The 22,159-nt window shown below is 35.5% G+C and overlaps 1 pseudogene; it reads right to left on the bottom strand.

Annotated features, from left to right (window-relative positions):
• The window catches only part of LOC138326899 (solute carrier family 23 member 1-like), a 31,963-nt pseudogene that overhangs the window by 8,726 nt on the left and 1,078 nt on the right, over positions 1-22,159 (bottom strand).

The following is a 22,159-nucleotide window of genomic DNA, read 5'->3' as shown; positions in this document are numbered from 1 at the left end:
TGGCGTTTCGTTCATTTTTTAACGTAAATTTTAGCGTAATTCATGAAAATTCAAAGGTGAAATGTTTTGAATTGGATGTGAAAGATCATGCTTTCAGACACATAAAATGACCAAGTTCAAGGTCATAAGATTCAAAATGGCGGAGATATAGGACATCGAAAATCGAATTTTTAGTTTATATTTGTCCTTGCCCGAGACGTTTCAGCGCCTTTAAACCTGTATGTACAGTGTTGATTTTTCATACCTATGTTGTATGAACTTTTGTCTTCAAAAGTTATTTATTTTTAAGGGGTTATATAGAAAAATGGCGAAAATATAGCTCTCCAAATATGGCAATTTGTTTCATTTTCTTATTTTTGTCCGTTGTTTGTGAGCTCGTAGGGCCTTTATCCTCTCATGTAGGGTGTTGATTTTTTGTAAATGTTAGCTTTAGCCTATTGTCTGTACAGGTTTTTAATTTCAAAGACATGAATTTGAAAATGGCGGAAATATAGACCTCCGAATATGGCGTTTCGTTCATTTTTTAACGTAAATTTTAGCGTAATTCATGAAAATTCAAAGGTGAAATGTTTTGAATTGGATGTGAAAGATCATGCTTTCAGACACATAAAATGACCAAGTTCAAGGTCATAAGATTGAAAATGGCGGAGATATAGGACATCAAAAATCGAATTTTTAGTTTATATTTGTCCTTGCCCGAGACGTTTCAGCGCCTTTAAACCTGTATGTACAGTGTTGATTTCTCATACCTATGTTGTATGAACTTTTGTCTTCAAAAGTTATTTATTTTTAAGGGGTTATATAGAAAAATGCGAAAATATAGCTCTCCAAATATGGCAATTTGTTTCATTTTCTTATTTTTGTCCGTTGTTTGTGAGCTCGTAGGGCCTTTATCCTCTCATGTAGGGTGTTGATTTTTTGTAAATGTTAGCTTTAGCCTATTGTCTGTACAGGTTTTTAATTTCAAAGACATGAATTTGAAAATGGCGGAAATATAGACCTCCGAATATGGCGTTTCGTTCATTTTTTAACGTAAATTTTAGCGTAATTCATGAAAATTCAAAGGTGAAATGTTTTGAATTGGATGTGAAAGATCATGCTTTCAGACACATAAAATGACCAAGTTCAAGGTCATATGATCAAAAATGGCGGAGATATAGGACATCAAAAATCGAATTTTTAGTTTATATTTGCCCCTGCCCGAGACGTTTCAGCGCCTTAATACCTGTATGTACAGTGTTGATTTCTCATACCTATGTTGTATGAACTTTTGTCTTCAAAAGTTATTTATTTTTAAGGGGTTATATAGAAAAATGGCGGAAATATAGCTCTCCAAATATGGCAATTTGTTTCATTTTCTTATTTTTGTCCGTTGTTTGTGAGCTCGTAGGGCCTTTATCCTCTCATGTAGGGTGTTGATTTTTTGTAAATGTTAGCTTTAGCCTATTGTCTGTACAGGTTTTTAATTTCAAAGACATGAATTTGAAAATGGCGGAAATATAGACCTCCGAATATGGCGTTTCGTTCATTTTTTAACGTAAATTTTAGCGTAATTCATGAAAATTCAAAGGTGAAATGTTTTGAATTGGATGTGAAAGATCATGCTTTCAGACACATAAAATGACCAAGTTCAAGGTCATAAGATTGAAAATGGCGGAGATATAGGACATCAAAAATCGAATTTTTAGTTTATATTTGTCCTTGCCCGAGACGTTTCAGCGCCTTTAAACCTGTATGTACAGTGTTGATTTCTCATACCTATGTTGTATGAACTTTTGTCTTCAAAAGTTATTTATTTTTAAGGGGTTATATAGAAAAATGCCGAAAATATAGCTCTCCAAATATGGCAATTTGTTTCATTTTCTTATTTTTGTCCGTTGTTTGTGAGCTCGTAGGGCCTTTATCCTCTCATGTAGGGTGTTGATTTTTTGTAAATGTTAGTTTTAGCCTACTGTCTGTACAGGTTTTTAATTTCAAAGACATGAATTTGAAAATGGCGGAAATATAGACCTCCGAATATGGCGTTTCGTTCATTTTTTAACGTAAATTTTAGCGTAATTCATGAAAATTCAAAGGTGAAATGTTTTAAATTGGATGTGAAAGATCATGCTTTCAGACACATAAAATGACCAATTTCAATGTCATATGATTCAAAATGGCGGAGGTATAGAACTTTCAGCGATTTTGAGTTGTGATTACATGATGTGGCATGTGGCCAAAGGGAGATAATCGGTATCTAATACTAAAACTCTAATCGTACGTGTTATTCCGCATTGGTCCAAGATCTTCATAAGAAAAGGAGAATTTTTGCACTTTTAAAAAACCTCAAATTCTAATGTGTTTACCTATTCATTATCAAAATTGATATTTTGAACCTAAATCTCAATCTGAATTTCCAAATTCATATCATGGTTATCTAGGAATAATTACCTGTCAGAAAACATTTTTAATTTTGAAATTCATAATTAGCCAGCCAATCAGCGGCCGGGGTAAAATTCTGTCCTGGGCTCAACCTTCGTAACACACGGGCCGTTTCGAAGGTCTTTTTTTCATTTGGCTGGTTATTACCTATACCCAACTTGAATACTTTAATTTCGAGATGTTTTAAGTTCTGCATGAACAATGTACACAATCGCCATGTTTGCGTTAATACACGTACATGTACATGTGTAGCTACACCGCATGTATGGGAGACCGTCCTTACGTGAACCTAACTATTAATAGGATGTACATTTAATCAAAGAAAGGTAATGCACAAACCCAATAACTGACAGTTTCAAAACCTTTTATGTGTGTGGCAGAGCTGTCACATGTGACACCGGCTGTTTAAGCAAAACCGGTGCTATGTTGGGGAAATACACGGCAGTTTTGCAACCACAGAACCAAACAAATTCACATCAAAATTCTTTACAAATTTTACATCTACATCTATTGCCCGACCCACACATTAACCATTAACTAATGTACCCTAAATATATCCAATCAGCAGGCTCCGATATATTCACCTCTCTATGAAATCTTGTGCCCAAAGGGGGATTCCCCTAAATCTGTTTTTCGGTTGGACCAGACTACTTTCGTAAGAAACGCTTTCTGATTAATATTGAGTGACATCGCCCGTTCGTTCAAGCAATCGTCCGTTCGCTAACATTACTTACATCATTACAAAGGTGGAAATCCCGTGTTTTGATCGCGATCAAATCTAGTTATTATTCTTATTATTTCCACAAAACCATCTTAACACTTTTTCTCACGAACGGAACAAGGTACAGCGCTCAAATTTGGACACGTTATGTATGTACATGAGAGCTTGAAACGTAAGTTCGATTTTGTACGATAAGGTTCAAGGTCAAGGTTACAGACGTAAAAAACAAATTTTTCGGAACGAAGTTTAAACGCTCATTACTTCATTACCGTACGCTGTACATTGTTCACGTTTAGTTATTCAGACAGATCTTGACATTTCGTGTGCTTTTCCCATGCCATGTTATCAGAGATTATGTCAAGGTCAAGAGTTCGCTACGGGGTCAAACAAAGGTCAAAAACGAAATTTGTCACAGAAAAGTTTTGAATAGCGCATATGACAGATCATGCTCTCAGGAACATAAAATGACCAATTTCAAGGTCATATGATCAAAAATGGCGGAGATATAGGACATCAAAAATCGAATTTTTAGTTTATATTTGTCCTTGCCCGAGACGTTTTAGCGCCTTTAAACCTGTATGTACAGTGTTGATTTTTCATACCTATGTTGTATGAACTTTTGTCTTCAAAAGTTATTTATTTTTAAGGGGTTATATAGAAAAATGACGAAAGTATAGCTCTCCAAATATGGCAATTTGTTTCATTTTCTTATTTTTGTCCGTTATTTGTGAGCTCGTAGGGCCTTTATCGTCTCATGTAGGGTGTTGATTTTTTGTAAATGTAAGCTTTAGCCTAATGTCTCTACAGTTTTTTAATTTCAAAGACATGAATTCGAAAATAACGGAAATATAGACCTCCGAATATGGCGTTTCGTTCATTTTTTAACGTAAATTTTAGCGTAATTCATGAAAATTCAAAGGTGAAATGTTTTGAATTGGATGTGAAAGATCATGCTTTTAGACACATAAAATGACCAAGTTCAAGGTCATATGTTTCAAAATGGCGGAGATATAGGACATCGAAAATCGAAATTTTAGTTTATATTTGTCCCTGCCCGAGACGTTTCAGCGCCTTTAAACCTGTATGTACAGTGTTGATTTTTCATACCTATGTTGTATTAACTTTTGTCTTCACAAGTTATTTATTTTTAAGGGGTTATATAGAAAAGTGGCGGAAATATAGCTCTCCAAATATGGCAATTTGTTTCTTTTTCTTATTTTTTTCCGTTATTTGTGAGCTCGTAGGGCCTTTATCGTCTCATGTAGAGTGTTGAATTTTTGTAAATGTAAGCTTTAGCCTATTGTCTGTACAGGTTTTTAATTTCAAACACATGAATTTGAAAATGGCGGAAATATAGACCTCCGAATATGGCGTTTCGTTCATTTTTTAACGTAAATTTTAGCGTAATTCATGAAAATTCAAAGGTGAAATGTTTTGAATTGGATGTGAAAGATCATGCTTTCAGACACATAAAATGACCAAGTTCAAGGTCATAAGATTCAAAATGGCGGAGATATAGGACATCGAAAATCGAATTTTTAGTTTATATTTGTCCTTGCCCGAGACGTTTCAGCGCCTTTAAACCTGTATGTACAGTGTTGATTTCTCATACCTATGTTGTATGAACTTTTGTCTTCAAAAGTTAATTATTTTTAAGGGGTTATATAGAAAAATGGCGGAAATATACCTCTCCAAATATGGCAATTTGTTTCGTTTTCTTATTTTTTTCCGTTATTTGTTAGCTCGTAGGGCCTTTATCATCTCATGTTGAGTGTTGAATTTTTGTAAATGTAAGCTTTAGCCTATTGTCTGTACAGGTTTTTAATTTCAAAGACATGAATTTGAAAATGGCGGAAATATAGACCTCCGAATATGGCGTTTCGTTCATTTTTTAACGTAAATTTTAGCGTAATTCATGAAAATTCAAAGGTGAAATGTTTTGAATTGGATGTGAAAGATCATGCTTTCAGACACATAAAATGACCAAGTTCAAGGTCATAAGATTCAAAATGGCGGAGATATATTACATCAAAAATCAAAATTTTAGTTTATATTTGTCATTAAACGAGACGTTTCAGCGCCTTTAAACCTGTATGTACAGTGTTGATTTTTCATACCTGTGTTGTATGAACTTTTGTCTTCAAAAGTTATTTATTTTTAAGGGGTTATATAGAAAAATGGCGGAAATATACCTCTCCAAATATGGCAATTTGTTTCATTTTCTTATTTTTTTCCGTTATTTGTTAGCTCGTAGGGCCTTTATCATCTCATGTTGAGTGTTGAATTTTTGTAAATGTAAGCTTTAGCCTATTGTCTGTACAGGTTTTTAATTTCAAAGACATGAATTTGAAAATGGCGGAAATATAGACCTCCGAATATGGCGTTTCGTTCATTTTTTAACGTAAATTTTAGCGTAATTCATGAAAATTCAAAGGTGAAATGTTTTGAATTGGATGTGAAAGATCATGCTTTCAGACACATAAAATGACCAAGTTCAAGGTCATAAGATTCAAAATGGCGGAGATATAGGACATCGAAAATCGAAATTTTAGTTTTTATTTGTCCTTGCACGAGACGTTTCAGCGCCTTTAAACCTGTATGTACAGTGTTGATTTTTCATACCTGTGTTGTATGAACTTTTGTCTTCAAAAGTTATTTATTTTTAAGGGGTTATATAGAAAAATGGCGGAAATATAGCTCTCCAAATATGGCAATTTGTTTCATTTTCTTATTTTTTTCCGTTATTTGTGAGCTCGTAGGGCCTTTATCATCTCATGTAGAGTGTTGAATTTTTGTAAATGTAAGCTTTAGCCTATTGTCTGTACAGGTTTTTAATTTCAAAGACATGAATTTGAAAATGGCGGAAATATAGACCTCCGAATATGGCGTTTCGTTCATTTTTTAACGTAAATTTTAGCGTAATTCATGAAAATTCAAAGGTGAAATGTTTTGAATTGGATGTGAAAATTCATGCTTTCAGATACATAAAATGACCAATTTCAATGTCATATGATTCAAAGTGGCGGAGGTATAGAACTTTCAGCGATTTTGAGTTGTGATTACATGATGTGGCATGTGGCCAAAGGGAGATAATCGGTATCTAATACTAAAACTCTAATCGTACGTGTTATTCCGCATTGGTTCAAGATCTTTATAAGAAATGGAGAATTTTTGCACTTTAAAAAAACCTGAAATTCTAATGTGTTTACCTATTCATTATCAAAATTGATATTTTGAACCTAAATCTCAATCGGAATTTCCAAATTCATATCACGGTTATCAAGGAATAATTACCTGTCAGAAAACATTTTTGATTTTGAAATTCAGAATCAAACAATCCAATCAGCGGCCGGGTTAAAATTCTGTCCTGGGCTCAATCTTATATATACACACGGGCCGTTTCGAAGGTCTTTCTTCATTTAGTTTTGAATACTTTTCGAGATGTTTTAAGTTCTACATGTACACGTATATATGAACAATGTACACATGTTTGCGTAAATACACGTACATGTGTAGCTACACCGCATACATGGGAGGCCGTCCTTACGTGACCCTAGCTGTTAATAGGACGTACATTTGAACATACAAACAATAAAAGTAATGCACAAACACAAAAACTGACAGGTTTAAAAACCTTTTAAGTGTGTGGCAGAGCCGTCACCTGTGACACCGGATGTTCAAACACAACCGGTGCTATTTTGAGAAACTACCCGGCCGTTTTGAGATCACAGAACCAAATAAATTCCCATAGAGGACCGTGTTAACGTTTGCTACTATTCAGGTTAAATGAAGTTATCAAAATTCTTTACAAATTTTACATCTACATGTATTGTCCGACCCACACATAAACCATTAACTGGTGTACCCTGAATATATCCAATCAGCAGGCTCCAATATATTCACCTCTCTATGAAATCTTCTGCCCAAAGGGGGATTCCCCTAAATCTGTTTTTCGGTTGGACCAGACTACTTTCGTAAGAAACGCTTTCTGATTAATATTGAGTGAGATCGTCCGTTCGTTCAAGCAATCGTCTGTTCGCTAACATTACTTATGTCATTACATAGGTGGAAATCCCGTGTTTTGATCGCGATCAAATCTAGTTTCTTATTATTCTTATTATTTCCACGAAACCTTCTTAACACTTTTTCTCAAGAACGGAACAAGGTACGACGTTCAAATTTGGACATGTTATGTAGGTACATGAGTGCTTGAAACGTACGTTCGATTTTGTACGATAAAGGTCAAGGTCAAGGTCACAGACATAAAAAACTACTTTTTTCGAACGAAGTTTAAATGCTCATAACTTCATAACTATACGCTGTACATCGTCCATGTTTAGTTATTCAGGTAGATCGCGATATTGAAAGTTTTTTTCTCATTACATGTTATCAGAGATTATGTCTAGGTCATGAGTTCGCTAGAGGGTCAAATGAGGTCAAACAAAGGTCAAATATGAACTTTACCGTAGAAATGTTCTGAAGGGCGCATATGAAAGACCATGTTCTCAGGAACATAAAATGACCTATTTCAAGGTCATATGATCAAAAATGGCGGAGATATAGGACATCAAAAATCGAAATTTTAGTTTATATTTGTCCTTGCACGAGACGTTTCAGCGCCTTTAAACCTGTATGTACAGTGTTGATTTTTCATACCTATGTTGTATGAACTTTTGTCTTCACAAGTTATTTATTTTTAAGGGGTTATATAGAAAAAATGGCGGAAATATAGCTCTCCAAATATTGCAATTTGTTTCTTTTTCTTATTTTTGTCCGTTAATTGTGAGCTCGTAGGGCCTTTATCATCTCATGTAGAGTGTTGAATTTTTGTAAATGTAAGCTTTATCCTAATGTCTGTACAGGTTTTTAATTTCAAAGACATGAATTGGAAAATGGCGGAAATATAGACCTCCGAATATGGCGTTTCGTTCATTTTTTAACGTAAATTTTAGCGTAATTCATGAAAATTCAAAGGTGAAATGTTTTGAATTGGATGTGAAAGATCATGCTTTCAGACACATAAAATGACCAAGTTCAAGGTCATAAGATTCAAAATGGCGGAGATATAGGACATCGAAAATCGAATTTTTAGTTTATATTTGTCCTTGCCCGAGACGTTTCAGCGCCTTTAAACCTGTATGTACAGTGATGATTTCTCATACCTATGTTGTATGGAACTTTTGTCTTCAAAAGTTATTTATTTTTAAGGGGTTATATAGAAAAAATGGCGAAAATATAGCTCTCCAAATATGGCAATTTGTTTCATTTTCTTATTTTTGTCCGTTCTTTGTGAGCTCGTAGGGCCTTTATCCTCTCATGTAGGGTGTTGATTTTTTTGTAAATGTTAGCTTTAGCCTATTGTCTGTACAGGTTTTTAATTTCAAAGACATGAATTGGAAAATGGCGGAAATATAGACCTCCGAATATGGCGTTTCGTTCATTTTTTAACGTAAATTTTAGCGTAATTCATGAAAATTCAAAGGTGAAATGTTTTGAATTTGATGTGAAAGATCATGCTTTCAGACACATAAAATGACCAAGTTCAAGGTCATAAGATTCAAAATGGCGGAGATACAGGACATCGAAAATCGAAATTTTTAGTTTATATTTGTCCTTGCACGAGACGTTTCAGCGCCTTTAAACCTGTATGTACAGTGTTTATTTTTCATACCTATGTTGTATGAACTTTTGTCTTCAAAAGTTATTTATTTTTAAGGGGTTATATAGAAAAATGGCGAAAATATAGCTCTCCAAATATGGCAATTTGTTTCATTTTCTTATTTTTGTCCGTTATTTTTGAGCTCGTAGGGCCTTTATCGTCTCATGTAGGGTGTTGATTTTTTGTAAATGTAAACTTTAGCCTATTATCTGTAAATATTTTTTTTCAATTTCAAAGACATGAATGTGAAAATGGCGGAAATATAGACCTCCGAATATGGCGTTTCGTTCATTTTTTAACGTAAATTTTTACGTGGAAATGTTTTATTGGTAAAAACAAAATAATTTGTCCAAGGGGGGTCATAAGATGATCCAAAATGGCGGAGATTGGTTTGTTTGAATACTTTTAGAGGAAAAAGACCTGATCACTTCGGTTTTATGAATTTTATTTTTTTCATGCAAACTTGTGAATTGTAAATGTCACAGATATACATTTTATCATACCTACCTTGAAATGGGGGTTTCATTGTGTTTTGAAACACGTTTTCATCCGGGATTACCATTGGTTAACGAAATATACAAAATTGTATGAATGGTGAAGACTCTCCATTTTTTTGAATTCGTATGTTAGGGCAAATTTTGTTTATTATTCCGGTTTACATTTGGGTGGTGAGTAATTGTTTGAAGGTTTTATTGTTTTTTTGAATCGGTTTTTAATTCACCTTCAACATCATATTTCTGAAAGTGATATTTCAATTCATTACCAGGCATAATTTGAACGAATGTTTTGTTTTAAAATTTTTTTTTAAATATTTTGTATTTAAACCGCTTTAAAGCTTTTTGATCAATTTTTGGGATGACAAAGTCTAACAGTGGAAAGCCGCATTAAATTTTTAAAGAAAAATTTTCTAAGTAGTTCATTTTGTAATCGTATTATTACATTTTAAATTTGCTTTTAAACCATTTGTAATGTTTAAGAGAAAATGGCGCACGACTTTGAAAATTCGGTTTTGTTTTGAAAATTTCAGTTTTTCAAAGGCCATGGGTTTTCGCATTCAAATTTGTTAAATATTAGGTTTTAGTATCTTCGCAATTTCTTTGGGGATGGGGGTTTTTGGGTTTGAATATCTGCAATCACTATGTTGTCTGTTCTTTAATATGTTTCAAACCCAAATGGGGATTTGACAAGATTCGTTAAAATTATCACAAAAATGTAAATTTGGGTGGGGTGTTCAATCGGAAAAAAAAGACTTGTGTAATGTCATTACAGAAAATCCCATAAACCTGAGATGTTTTTATTAGATTCGAAATTAATATTTAATAATTTTGCTACCGCGGTTCCTGAAAGCTTTTGGGCCGTTGCTTACTCGTAACGGTTAAGTTGGTAAGGGGCATGAACATTTTATGCGCTTGTTACGCACAAATCAAAGACATCTTGGTTCCATGTGTAATATCAAATTTTTGTTAACATAGACTTTATTTTTCAAATGGGTTGTTTAGGTTGGACCTCTAATATCCAACACTGATCGGGTTAAATAGATATGGGGGAAGTGGGGGAGGGTTTTGCCAGCTTTATACAAAGAGATTCCTCATAGGGGGGCTGGGGATGTTTTCGGGGGGGGAGGGTGGTTTCGTAGTTTATCATGGTAGGGTTTTGGGATGAAAATATAATAACCATTTAAATTATCAATTAATTTTTTTATTCAATTCGACCAGTCAAATTACCTTATGAAATAATACTTTGAGCCACAACCGATTTGATTTGCAAGTGGGGTGATATTTGGGGGGGGAGAATTGGATGGGGGGGGTTGGGGGGGGTGTGGGAGGGGGGGGGGGGGGGGGGGGGGGGGGTATGGGGGGGGTAGGGGTGGGGCAAGGTGCCTTCATTTTGTCTTGTGAGGGATGGGGGGGGGGGGGGGGGGGGGGTATGAAGTGGGGTTGGGGGGGGGGGGAGTAATAAATATGAGTGCCGGTTTGAGTTATGGGGGGGGGGGGGATTCAAATTTTTTTAAGTTTTTGTGAAAAGTTATAGGTTTGTTGGGGGGTAAGGGGGTTAATATTAAATCGGCATGGTGTGGGGGGTAGGGGGTGGGTATGTGTGGGTCTAATTTCAATCAAAAATCCTCAAGACCCGCTTTGAAGGATTTTTTTTTTTTTATGTACCAAATTTCAAGGGGCATTTTTTGGGGGGGGGTTTCACCGGGGGGGCACTTGGTAACTACAAATTTTAGAACATAACTGGTGGGGGGTTTTGAATTATACAGGGGGGGGGACGTGGGGGGGGGGGGGGGGGGAAGGTATTTTTTGTAATTGTCATCAAAGTGCATTTATTGGTCATTGGGGGATTTGGGGGTTAGGGGGGGGTACTATTACAGGGTTAATTTGGGGGGGGGAGGGGGTCCACCAGGGTTTTAGGGGGTGGGGGTCATAACAATCAAACATGGGGGGTGGGGGAGTTGGGGGGGGTGGGGTGTGGGGGGGGGGTGGTTCATTTGGGGGGGGGGGGTAACCGGGGGGGGGGGGTGGGGTTGGGGGGGGGGGGGGGAGGGGGGGGGTTGGGAAGGGGGGGGGGGGTGGGGGGGGGGGTATGAAATACGGCTTAATGTTAACCTATTCAGGGGGTAGGTATACTGTCTTATATTTGGCATATTGGGGGGGTGTATTTATGGGGGGTGCAAATGCTTGGGAAAGGGTAACTGGGGGGATTATCTTTATGAAACTAGGGGGGGTGTGGGGGGTAGTTTGTTTATTGCAATGTTGACCGTCATGGGGGGGGTTAAAAAGGCAAATACTGGGGGGGTTTGTTAGGACCAGGGTACTAAGTTATGTTTGTCATTTGGTTAAGAGGTAAGTCAAAGTTTTTTCATGACTAAATGGGGGGTGGATTTTCAGGGGGGGGGGTAGATCGGAGGTGGGGCCAAATTAGGACATCTTTAAATCTTGTTTCATTGATGTTTTCCGAAATGTATGAATACTTCGCGCGGTAATACTGCCTCGACATTTGGGATTTGTGCAAGTTTGTGCCAAACAATTTTTCGATTAAAACATATGGGGTTCATAATCGTACCAGGAATCATTTTAAAACTTCTTCTCACGAATCCATGAAAGGAGGGTATGATATACCTAAGTCCAAGAACCCTGACAATAGTACGCAAATGACCTTGCACCAGTTGTGGTTTTACAAGATAATAACTGGTGCAGAAACAGGGTTTTAATCGATGAACATTTTCACAAAATCACCGAATTATTGTACGAAAATAATGATTCTTTTGAAAATCCTATTTGTTACAAGCTAGGAAAATTTTATACGTCGACGGGTACAAGTCATATTTGACAATTCAAACATCTTAATTTGTATCCACAGTATCCCAAAATAAAATGCTTGTCTTCTGAATTAAGTTAGTAAATTACATACTTTACTTAATAGTTTTAGTTAACATTACTGCCAATTGACGGACTAGCATTTCACGTCAAGGATTTTTCTCATGATGAATTACACTACTACTGCTTAGTAAGTAACATTTTGTATTAAACTATTCTCGTCAATACGCAATGTATCTTGTTTTGTATAATCGGGATCCATTAGATTGCCCACGGCCTTAACCATGTTATGATGGAACTGTGTTTACAACGTCCTTAAGACAACAACTCTTTCAGCATTTTCTGTTTCGAGGTCACAGTTTTTATAATGATTGATAATATCATATATTATAACCGTGACATTGCACCCGGGTGGGTGGAAACATCGACTTATATTATCAATTTTCCTTTGACGAACAATAATTCATTTAACTCACATTTTCCGTAGTCAATAGAACGGATGCCTTTCTTCAATTTGTCTGTTGCCACTTTTTGAGGGAATTATCGTTATCTAAATAAATAAATTTGGCATCATTACTTTACGGAAGAATTTATATCCACGCAGTGAAATTTTGTATTTTGATGGACATTAATACTTGGGTAGAACAATGTTGTTCTATGGGAATTGGAAACTTGTCGGCAAACTAATCAAGGAATAAGTCTTATTGCACAATGTAAAATAACGCCAAACCTTACCTGTAATATTCCGATACAAGATAGTAAAAAAACATGAAATACAACAGTCGATGAATATTTAGCCGATTCCAAAATATGGTGTATAATTAAAATCACTACAGACTTAACTGTTTGAATTAAAAATTTTTAAATAAACTTTAAAATATAAATGAGTTTTGATCAAATGTCCATCTTGTAGCTCCTATTAATGCTGATGACATGTTAATCAATAGCACTACGCCGTTAATTTACTCTGCAAAATGACTTCATTCTATTTTATAGTCCAGAAATGTGTTTGAAGTACCATGTTATGTTTCTAAAATACCAAATTTATGTTTGACTTTATTATTTACAAGATGCTATATGTGCAGGCAAATTTATTACCAGCATGTTATCAATGTTTTCTATGGAACATTACGAGGGTATATAATATTAGCATATCAATAGGTGTTTTTAGGATATTATTTTCTGTCCACTTGAACCGTCATGTCATTCCTTCCAAACTGCAATAATGACGCAACTTACTATTCGTTCAGATTCCAATCAATAGAAATTTGCTTCCTTGTCTCAATTTTGGTTATGTCCGAATAATTTCGGCACGGGGTGCGCTCACCAAGGGACAAAAATTCGCCAATCTGTATTCTTAGGAAGAATATTTGTTACTTATTACCGCAAATACGAAGTTATCTAAATTGGTCTAACTGAATCGGTCCGACGTTGTTTCCGTTCTAAACGAATTAGTTTAATAAGACGAGTCCCTTGTTTGTAAATATCTTTATTTTCCCTAAAAAGGGGACGATGATAGCAAGGAGTCTGGAAGATTTATTAACTAGCTATTTCTCTTTGAGCAATTGGAACTTATTGTTACCAAATGTTTTTGGGTACAGTTTCTTATCCGTTAGGTATAATTCTGCAAGTCAGTATGTTCTATTGCCAGATGAGGACACTAAAATTTGAATCAAATGCCTAATTTCAAGAGCAGAATTTAATATAACGCTAGTTGTTGTCGAAACCTATGTCCAGGTTAGCCCCATAAATACTGTTATCTGAGGACCAGTTCCATTTTTAAAACATACCTTGTAAATAATCGACATTAAAAAGTAAATTTGGATTTAATTTCCCGAGAAGGATTGACCACTTGGTTTGCACTCTATAGAAGCAACATGTATATACTTTAATACTTAATGTTTCGAAAATATTATCAGTTAAGGTTCAAAATGTTAATGACCAAAACTAAATATTAAATAATTAGTTTGCCGAAAAATCTAAGATAACATTTCATGTAAATGTTTAATAGATTGTAAACCAGGTTAAAGAACTAGACAAAATCAACTAAGTTATTTAGTTTACTTTTCGTGGATACTCCAATAATTATGGGTTTTACTTGTAGTTTCACTGTAAGATTTATGCTTGACAAAATTGCATAAATTGACTCATTTAGAGATGAACTGAAAAAACATTAACCAATTTTTAAATACTGATCCCTACCTATTGGCAGTAACCTGGATACACTGAGCTCCTATGAAAATATTCGAACCACTGCTACATTCGCAGGTTTGCATTTAGAAAATCGCGGGATTGGGCGTGCCTTCAATTAAATCACAAGTTCAGGTTAGAATTTACGGAATCGCATCCAACATCCGCTGTGACGCAATATTACGAGGGCTTCGTTTCTGTAAAATTCTAGCTGAACAAATACATATGGAGAAACAACATGCTAAGATTTCACATCTTTCATATGAGTATTGGATGATCTCATAAGTTAACTGCCTTTTTATAATGGTAAATTGGAGTATTGCCCTTGTAAATTTATTGAAGTTAAGATAACAAAACTCGCTAATATCATTTAAAATTGTTACTAAGTGAATACAAATTAGTACAGTTTTATAGTGTAACAATTTTTGATTACCAGGTTATTCAAATATAACGTCTAAGATCACAGTGCAATGTGTATATTATAGCATCGCGTTTTAATAAATGATCCATCATAAGCTTTCAAATGGACTGGGGTCTTATCACTATTTGTTTAGACTGTACTATGTGATTATTTACATGTAGAATTTACGGTATTTTTAGGTTAACCTACCATCTATCCATTTGGCTAAATGCATAGACGCTCGTGACTGCACTTTTTCACATATCCTTTATTTTATTGTTTTTAAAACTATGTCGATATCAATCCTTTACATTCTAATCTATATCTTTTCTCTTTCTTATTGATCTTCTTTAGGATATAATGTGTACTGTAAAGAGAGCTCAATATTTGGTGCAATTTTTAGTAATAATCTTGGGTATATATGGAGACATTAATTTTTAGCGTATTGTTAACTGATTTAGTTATGTTCATTTAAAAATTTAATTACATAAGCCTTTTTATATTGCCATTGTAATATGCTTTTGGGTTTGGAATACTTGGACAGTATGCATAATACGATTTGGAGTTACTCCAACAAAAGCTTTTCATTCACACTTGGGTTTTGAGCAAATTCGGTCCAATTAATACTGTTAACGCACTAAGAACGCCATATGATCAATTTAAAAGAAATTGTTTTTGTCTGAATCAAATAGTGAACGCAGTTACAATTTTTTATGTCTGATAAGCCAATACATTGGGTCGTTCCAAATGGCTTCAAAATCAAGGTTTGTGGTACCTTTCCTAAATAATACATCATGTACTTGTATTGGTCTTTGATAATAATAACTATGAATGTTATGAATTAAGAACAGAGGATTAAAACTTGATCATCAACCATTATACTGGTATTGGCTAAATAGTACAATACTTTTATAAGGCCAACTGGATAGGAAAAAAATTTTTGGGAAGAACACCGATTGGGGATTTGCAAAAAATAAGATCATTGTCCTTTTTGGGAAAATTGATTTTTCAAACCATAGGAATGTAAATCGTACCTTTAAATAAACATTATATAAATTTAAAACAATTTTGCAGCGTGGAGCTTAGCACATCTACCTCATTATATGTTGCAGTTTAAAGCATATACTCTATATAAAAGATTATTACTATGTCATCCCTGGTAAATAGTTAAGATGGTAAACTCTCTTTACGGGAAAATATTACATACTATAATAAATTCCCCGACCTTTTGGACCCAAGAGCATCACGCAAACCACTTCATTAACAATTTATTTACATATTGTTTACCATTGAAATTGTATATCCAATTATAGCTAGGACCTATATGAGAACATGCTCTTGAATAGGATGGCGAACACGGGGGCCCCTCGTAATACATCAATTGGAATTGTAAGCCAGTTTCTTATTTTGACCTTTGTAAAGTGACTACTGTTTGACACCGCTATCGAACACATGAACTAGACATAGTTCTGTATGATAACAAGCGGCTAATTAGTGATTAACACGTCTCACCCTACCTGTGATGCGCGTCAGAGCTGCCTAGGTTCTAACAGTAGGGTTTTCCATAGGAAACGATTTTGTGCTTAATATTTTTTGCGAAAACGGTTGAAACACATCTTGAAGTATGTTCAATGAGTTTGTCCCTGTGGGTGCAGTGTCTGGTAAATGCATTCTATTCGGCTTTAGTTTCATGAGACCACAAGGACTGACAATTCGAAAATGTCCTTCGTGACCCGGGCGCGAATCGAGACATTTAACCTTTGTTATTTAACAGTAATTTTTGTGGCAACAATATTTCTGCCATTTTGTAATATATTGAACCTGATACACGATGTTTTTACACGATGACTCGTGGGGCCTACCGAGACATACTTCCATATAATGTACCCACAACAATGTGCGACAATGTGTGCCCAATAAACTACCATATATTTAAAATTCGCTGAGATACACCGTCGTGTTTCAACCAAATCGCTCTTCTACCATATAGCCCCACTTATAACCTGCCCTACTCACCCTTTATTTATACCTACAGATGAAGCTTTTGTGCCCTTCCTTGTGCTTCCTATTACCGACACACTATGTCACGATTTACCTACTTACGGTTCGGAACTTCTCAGTACAAGTCCTTTCTGTTTTAGTACACCGTTGTCTGATTAATGGGTGTTTAAGTTTTAGAAATCCCATAATATATACCCTGACTTATGCCCTTTAACAGGCACGCGATTCGACCACAATACGAACAGAGACGGGATCACAAACACAGGCGTTTCTCTGACCGATCACAACTTAAAACATATTATTAGGCAATTGACTCAAAAAATAGGTGTACAAGATTCACACACGCCACTTTCTTACAGCTAACAATTTAGGACCACGACATTCAGATATAATGCATCATAGATCGAGGGACAAATTACAATGTACTGTATATAACTTTTTGTGAATCATGCCCGCTGCCTTGACACGGATCTACTGCCTAAGATTGGGTAATTCTCCCTCTCGCTCATCTCTGCTTTAATAGGGGAAGGGATTCTCCCTTAATCATGTGTGTGTCTGATTGATGTGAAATGAATCCGCCACTTTCGTATAGACAAGTTCTGAATGTATATTTTATATTCTGGGATTATTATTGACGTGAGAACGTTTCGCGCGTCTCAAGCAATAGTTCAGATCGATAACAGCATTCACTTACATCTATTGTACCAGAGGTGGTAGTCGGAATTGTTAATATTTGAAAGTTTTTTGTCGCTTCGATTGTATTTTCAGGTAATTTTCACTGCTAACGAATTACATATATGCTCATAAACATTAAGCAATTTGGAATATATGCATTTTGCCTAACATTGTATGTGTGTAAAGCGAAATAGAGATCACCCGCATTTGTATAATAGTGCCGAAGTTCTGTGGATCATATTTTACAATATATTTTATTGATTAACACGTTAGACACTCTTGCCGCCCAAGTTTGTGCGGCGGGCCTAAATCTGCAACAGTATCGACCACGAAAGACTTATGATTATATATTAATATTTTCAAAACGTGAAAACACATAAGCGCATAAATTACTTGTGCTTAATTTTGTTTCTTCTATGCATGTCTTGTCAATGCATTTCTATCGGGCCTTTAGTTTTCAATGGCCAAAAGGACGCAATATCGAGTTGACTGTCTTTCGTGGACGGCGGCGCGTGATCGTGTAGTATTTAACATTGATGACAGTAATTTTGATGGCAATATTTCTGCCATGTATTTGTATATAATGACCTTTGCAACCCCTCAAAACTGTTTTAGACATCGGTTCCTTAGTATATTTACCTACATGATTACACTTTGATGAAAGAAAATTTGATGGCGCAAATATTTCTGCCATATTGTATGATATGAAAAACCTTGAATATACACTCAAAACTGTTTAAAGACATCGTGTTTACCATAGAAAATATACCTACCATGAAATCGTGCGACAATTGGCTGCTATTAAAAATAGCAAATTTGAGTAAAATTCGCTGAGGTTCCGTTAAAAAATCATCCAAATGTATGTACCATATACTATACTTCCAGTGTCTTATCGCTTAGAAAGTGAAGTTACGGGGGAAAGAGTGCGTAAGCCTTATGTGGCAAAATGTTGTAAAATGGGACCGACAAACTTGATCGATTATACGCATACCTACTGGGTCTAGACGCTAACCTTGCCCATAATTGTGGTTTAGTTGATGTTATCTGTTAAATGGTGGTTCTAAGTTTTAAAAGATTCTTTAAATTGCACTTTAATGGAATGATGCAATAAAATCAACTGAATGGATCACTTCCTGTCGTGACCCTCTGGGACTTTCAAACTTCAAACTTTATTATTAGTCAATTTTCAAAAAAAAAAGACAACTGTGTACAGAAACATATTTACAACATTCAACAAATGTAACATAGATAGAGGACATTATTACAATGTATATAAAACTTTTTTGTGAATCATACATGTGCATTGAACAGATCACTGCCTAAGATGGGGTAAAATAAGATATACTATATCTATAAATGAAACCTCAACATTTTGTGTGGTTTAATGTGAAATGAAGCCGCCACTTTGTATAAACAAGGTTGTTCTGAATGTATTTCATATGTTGGGTTATTAACACGTAACACTGCGCGTGTCTCACTCCAAAGCGGGCGCAGATCCTAACAGGGCATTCAAACAACGAATGTACATGTATGCGGTTAATATTATGAAAATGTTTTATGTCCTTATGCAATTCTATACCTTTGGTGCATTCAGTAACTAGTAAAGCAAGTTAAAATGATGGTCAAAAAGAGACGCAACTCGAGATGAATCTTGGCGTAACGGTCGCAATCAAATTTAACTTTGATGATCCAATTGCCAATTTCTGTGAGCCAATATCTCTGCCAATTTGATATGATATAACATTGAAGAACAAAAACTGTTCATAAACATCGTTCCATAGTTACAGTATATGAATACCTACATGTATGTGCAAAGAAATGACCATTATACAACAAATTGTTAAATGCGCTGAGATCCCGTGAAAATCATGAAGCTTTATAGGCACTCGTTACAATCACAGCGCATTTATGCACATATTAGTTTCTTGTCTTTAAGCTTTATGTCTGTTTAGAATGAGAGTTGTATACGTTGAAAAGGTCACTTTATGATTACTGATACAATTGCTAAAAATGTATAATATAAAATATGCAGACACTCAACTCTTAAGCTCTCATGGTCGGACCGTGTTTGTATTTATTCTTCCGCACTGAAGTGGCAGAATATCATCACTTTTACGGCAGTAAAGTAAACCGCTCAAAAATTGTAATTTTCGAACACTTACTGTGTTGACTTTGTAAAATTAAATCCGTGCATTGTAATATTGCAATTCGCTCCAAAATGTTGGTAACTATTGGTGGTGAATAAACATATTAAAGCTCTTCTTGTTTCGTGAGTATGAAAAATTAACGAACACATATAACTTGAAACTATGTTGTGCTCTTGCGGCAAGATTTGACCATTGTGACCTTGTAACATGTCAACGTAATTCTAGGTTGTAAGCCCGTTTTGTTTTTACTCATTTGCCTACCATACATGAGCTCAGCTGATGTTTCAAAGGAATTGTGGGTTAATGTTAAAATGATATTTCAGCATGTACATTGATCAATTCACATTTTTTACTACCGTGCCGCTTTCAAGAGTGATTAAGGTTCAATACAAGCTAAAATTCTTATATTTGACATGCGGCAACAGGTCTTGATGTAAAGATGTTCTAAACAATTGTACTGATGGTAGTCATATGTGACTTGAATATGACCTTGTACCTATATTAATTTTATTGTTAAAAGTTAATTCATGCAGGCACACATGTATGCCATAGGTGTCGACAGCCAGAAATATGAAAATAATTAAAATATATATCGAGTTTGAATGACGTAACATAGTCACAATGTTTTGGCGTAAAACTGTTGTAGATATCTGTCCATGCCAATGTCTATTGCAAAAGTGGTAGGCATGTATGTTAAGTATTAAAACTTCGCTGAGAAATCTAGGTGCATTTTGGCGGGAAAACGGGCAAAATCGCGCACGTTTTCATGGAACCAATCGCAGAATTTCAAGGGTCTACTGCATTTTGGTTCCGATTGAAATTCTTTTCATTATATATCAAATTTGAGAGCATGCCCTTTCAAATTCTATCTTTTTCTGTAATTTTCGCTTTTGACATCTCGGCATTGATTGGTCAATTAAGTATCGCTTTCGATTGATGTTGTCCACGCGAGCTCTTGAAATATCCATTTTTATTTTTGATCAACATACTTATGTTAACGGAATAAATTACTTGTCAGACATAATTTTTATTTCAATGGAAATTGACATACGGCCTACGATAGACAGCGGCGGTTGTATAATTTATCCTATTAAAACGTTTAAGAATACTGTACACAACATAAAGTTTGTTTATGTTTCATTCTTTGACGCTACATCTAGTGTTGAGCAAGAAAATATTTCGAGTACGTTTTAAGCCCTGGAGTGCTACAGTGAGGACAGTACATAATGTTATACGAAGTTGACAATCAATGGCGTTTTCCACGACTGTTTTATCGTTCCCGTTATATGGTGATCATCTTTTAATTGCTATATCGGATTTAAGTGATCCAAACACGCCGTGCAGTATCATAACGTGAAAATAAAGATGCGTATTTATCTGGCTGATCGATTAATCAGGATTCGACCTATGTAGGATATGTAATTTGGTTGGAATAATCACGATTGGCTTTTAATAATCTTTTAGTCATTGCTGTCCGGTCGAGTTATATGAACGTGACAGGACGATGCTCCAATTAACTTTTTTATATTACGAACCGACACACCTAGGCTGGTCACAACCGTAAACATGTATTTGCAAGCTGGGAATGCCCTGTTAAGACAGATTTACAGAGTGAGGTTTCTAAATATATATTTTATTGCCTGTTGATTGGATTTATTAAGGTTACGTCAGTATAGTTTAGGTTAATTGTGCTCAGTCGGGCAAGGTGATGTAGATGTTCCCTAAAATTTGTTAAAGAAATTTGATGTGACGTGTGTGCCAACTTGCTTGCAAAACTACCGGGTATTTCCCCAAACAAAGACCGGTTTTGCTTAAAGCAGGCCTGGTGTCACATGTGACAGCTCTGCCACACACATAAAAGATTTTGAAACTGTCAGTTATTGGTTTGTCCGGACATTAGCACATTTTTAGTGAATTACGCTTTGTTTGTTTAAATGTACATCACTATTAGTAATAGCTTTAGGGCGCTTTCAGACGTAAGGGACTCAAAGCTGACTGATAACACCTCCAAGTGTAGCTACACATGTACATCGGCAGCGTGTCCTCACGGGGTGATCATGAGGACAACTAGGTTGATGAATTGTGAATGCAGAACTTAAAACACCCTCACCAACACCCCCCCCTGGTACCCCCCACACAAACCTCCATACACCCTCCCCCATACCCCACTCTGAATCTCAACGGTGTTCCCCTGAAGCTTGCGGGTTCCAATAGGTACATAAACAGATCCAATGAATGTGCAAAGACCTTAGGGGAAACGGCCCAGTGCAATAACAAGATTGATACCAGGACTGTAGAAATTTACAACCCGGCCGACAATTGATAGAGAACCGTTCTATCAATACTACATATACACGTCATTTCAGGACAATGTACACGGGTTTGCGTAAATACACGTACATGTGTAACTACACCTAGCATATCCATGGTGATTTGCACGTCCTTACGTGACACCCTAGCTGTAATTGGGACGTTACATCTTGAACAAACAAACAACTAAAATAAGTAAATAGACACAAACCACAATAGAATGACAGGTTTTTTTAAAGTGCATAAAATTCTCCTTTCGTATGAAGATCTTGGGCCAATGCGGAATTAACTCGTACAGTTAGAGTTTTAGTATTA

This window comes from Argopecten irradians, chromosome 7 (genome assembly GCF_041381155.1).
Source record: "Argopecten irradians isolate NY chromosome 7, Ai_NY, whole genome shotgun sequence".
Classification (NCBI taxonomy): Eukaryota; Metazoa; Mollusca; class Bivalvia; order Pectinida; family Pectinidae; genus Argopecten; species Argopecten irradians.
The sequence above is the reverse complement of the archived record's forward strand: the minus strand, read 5'-3'. Positions and strand labels throughout refer to the sequence as shown.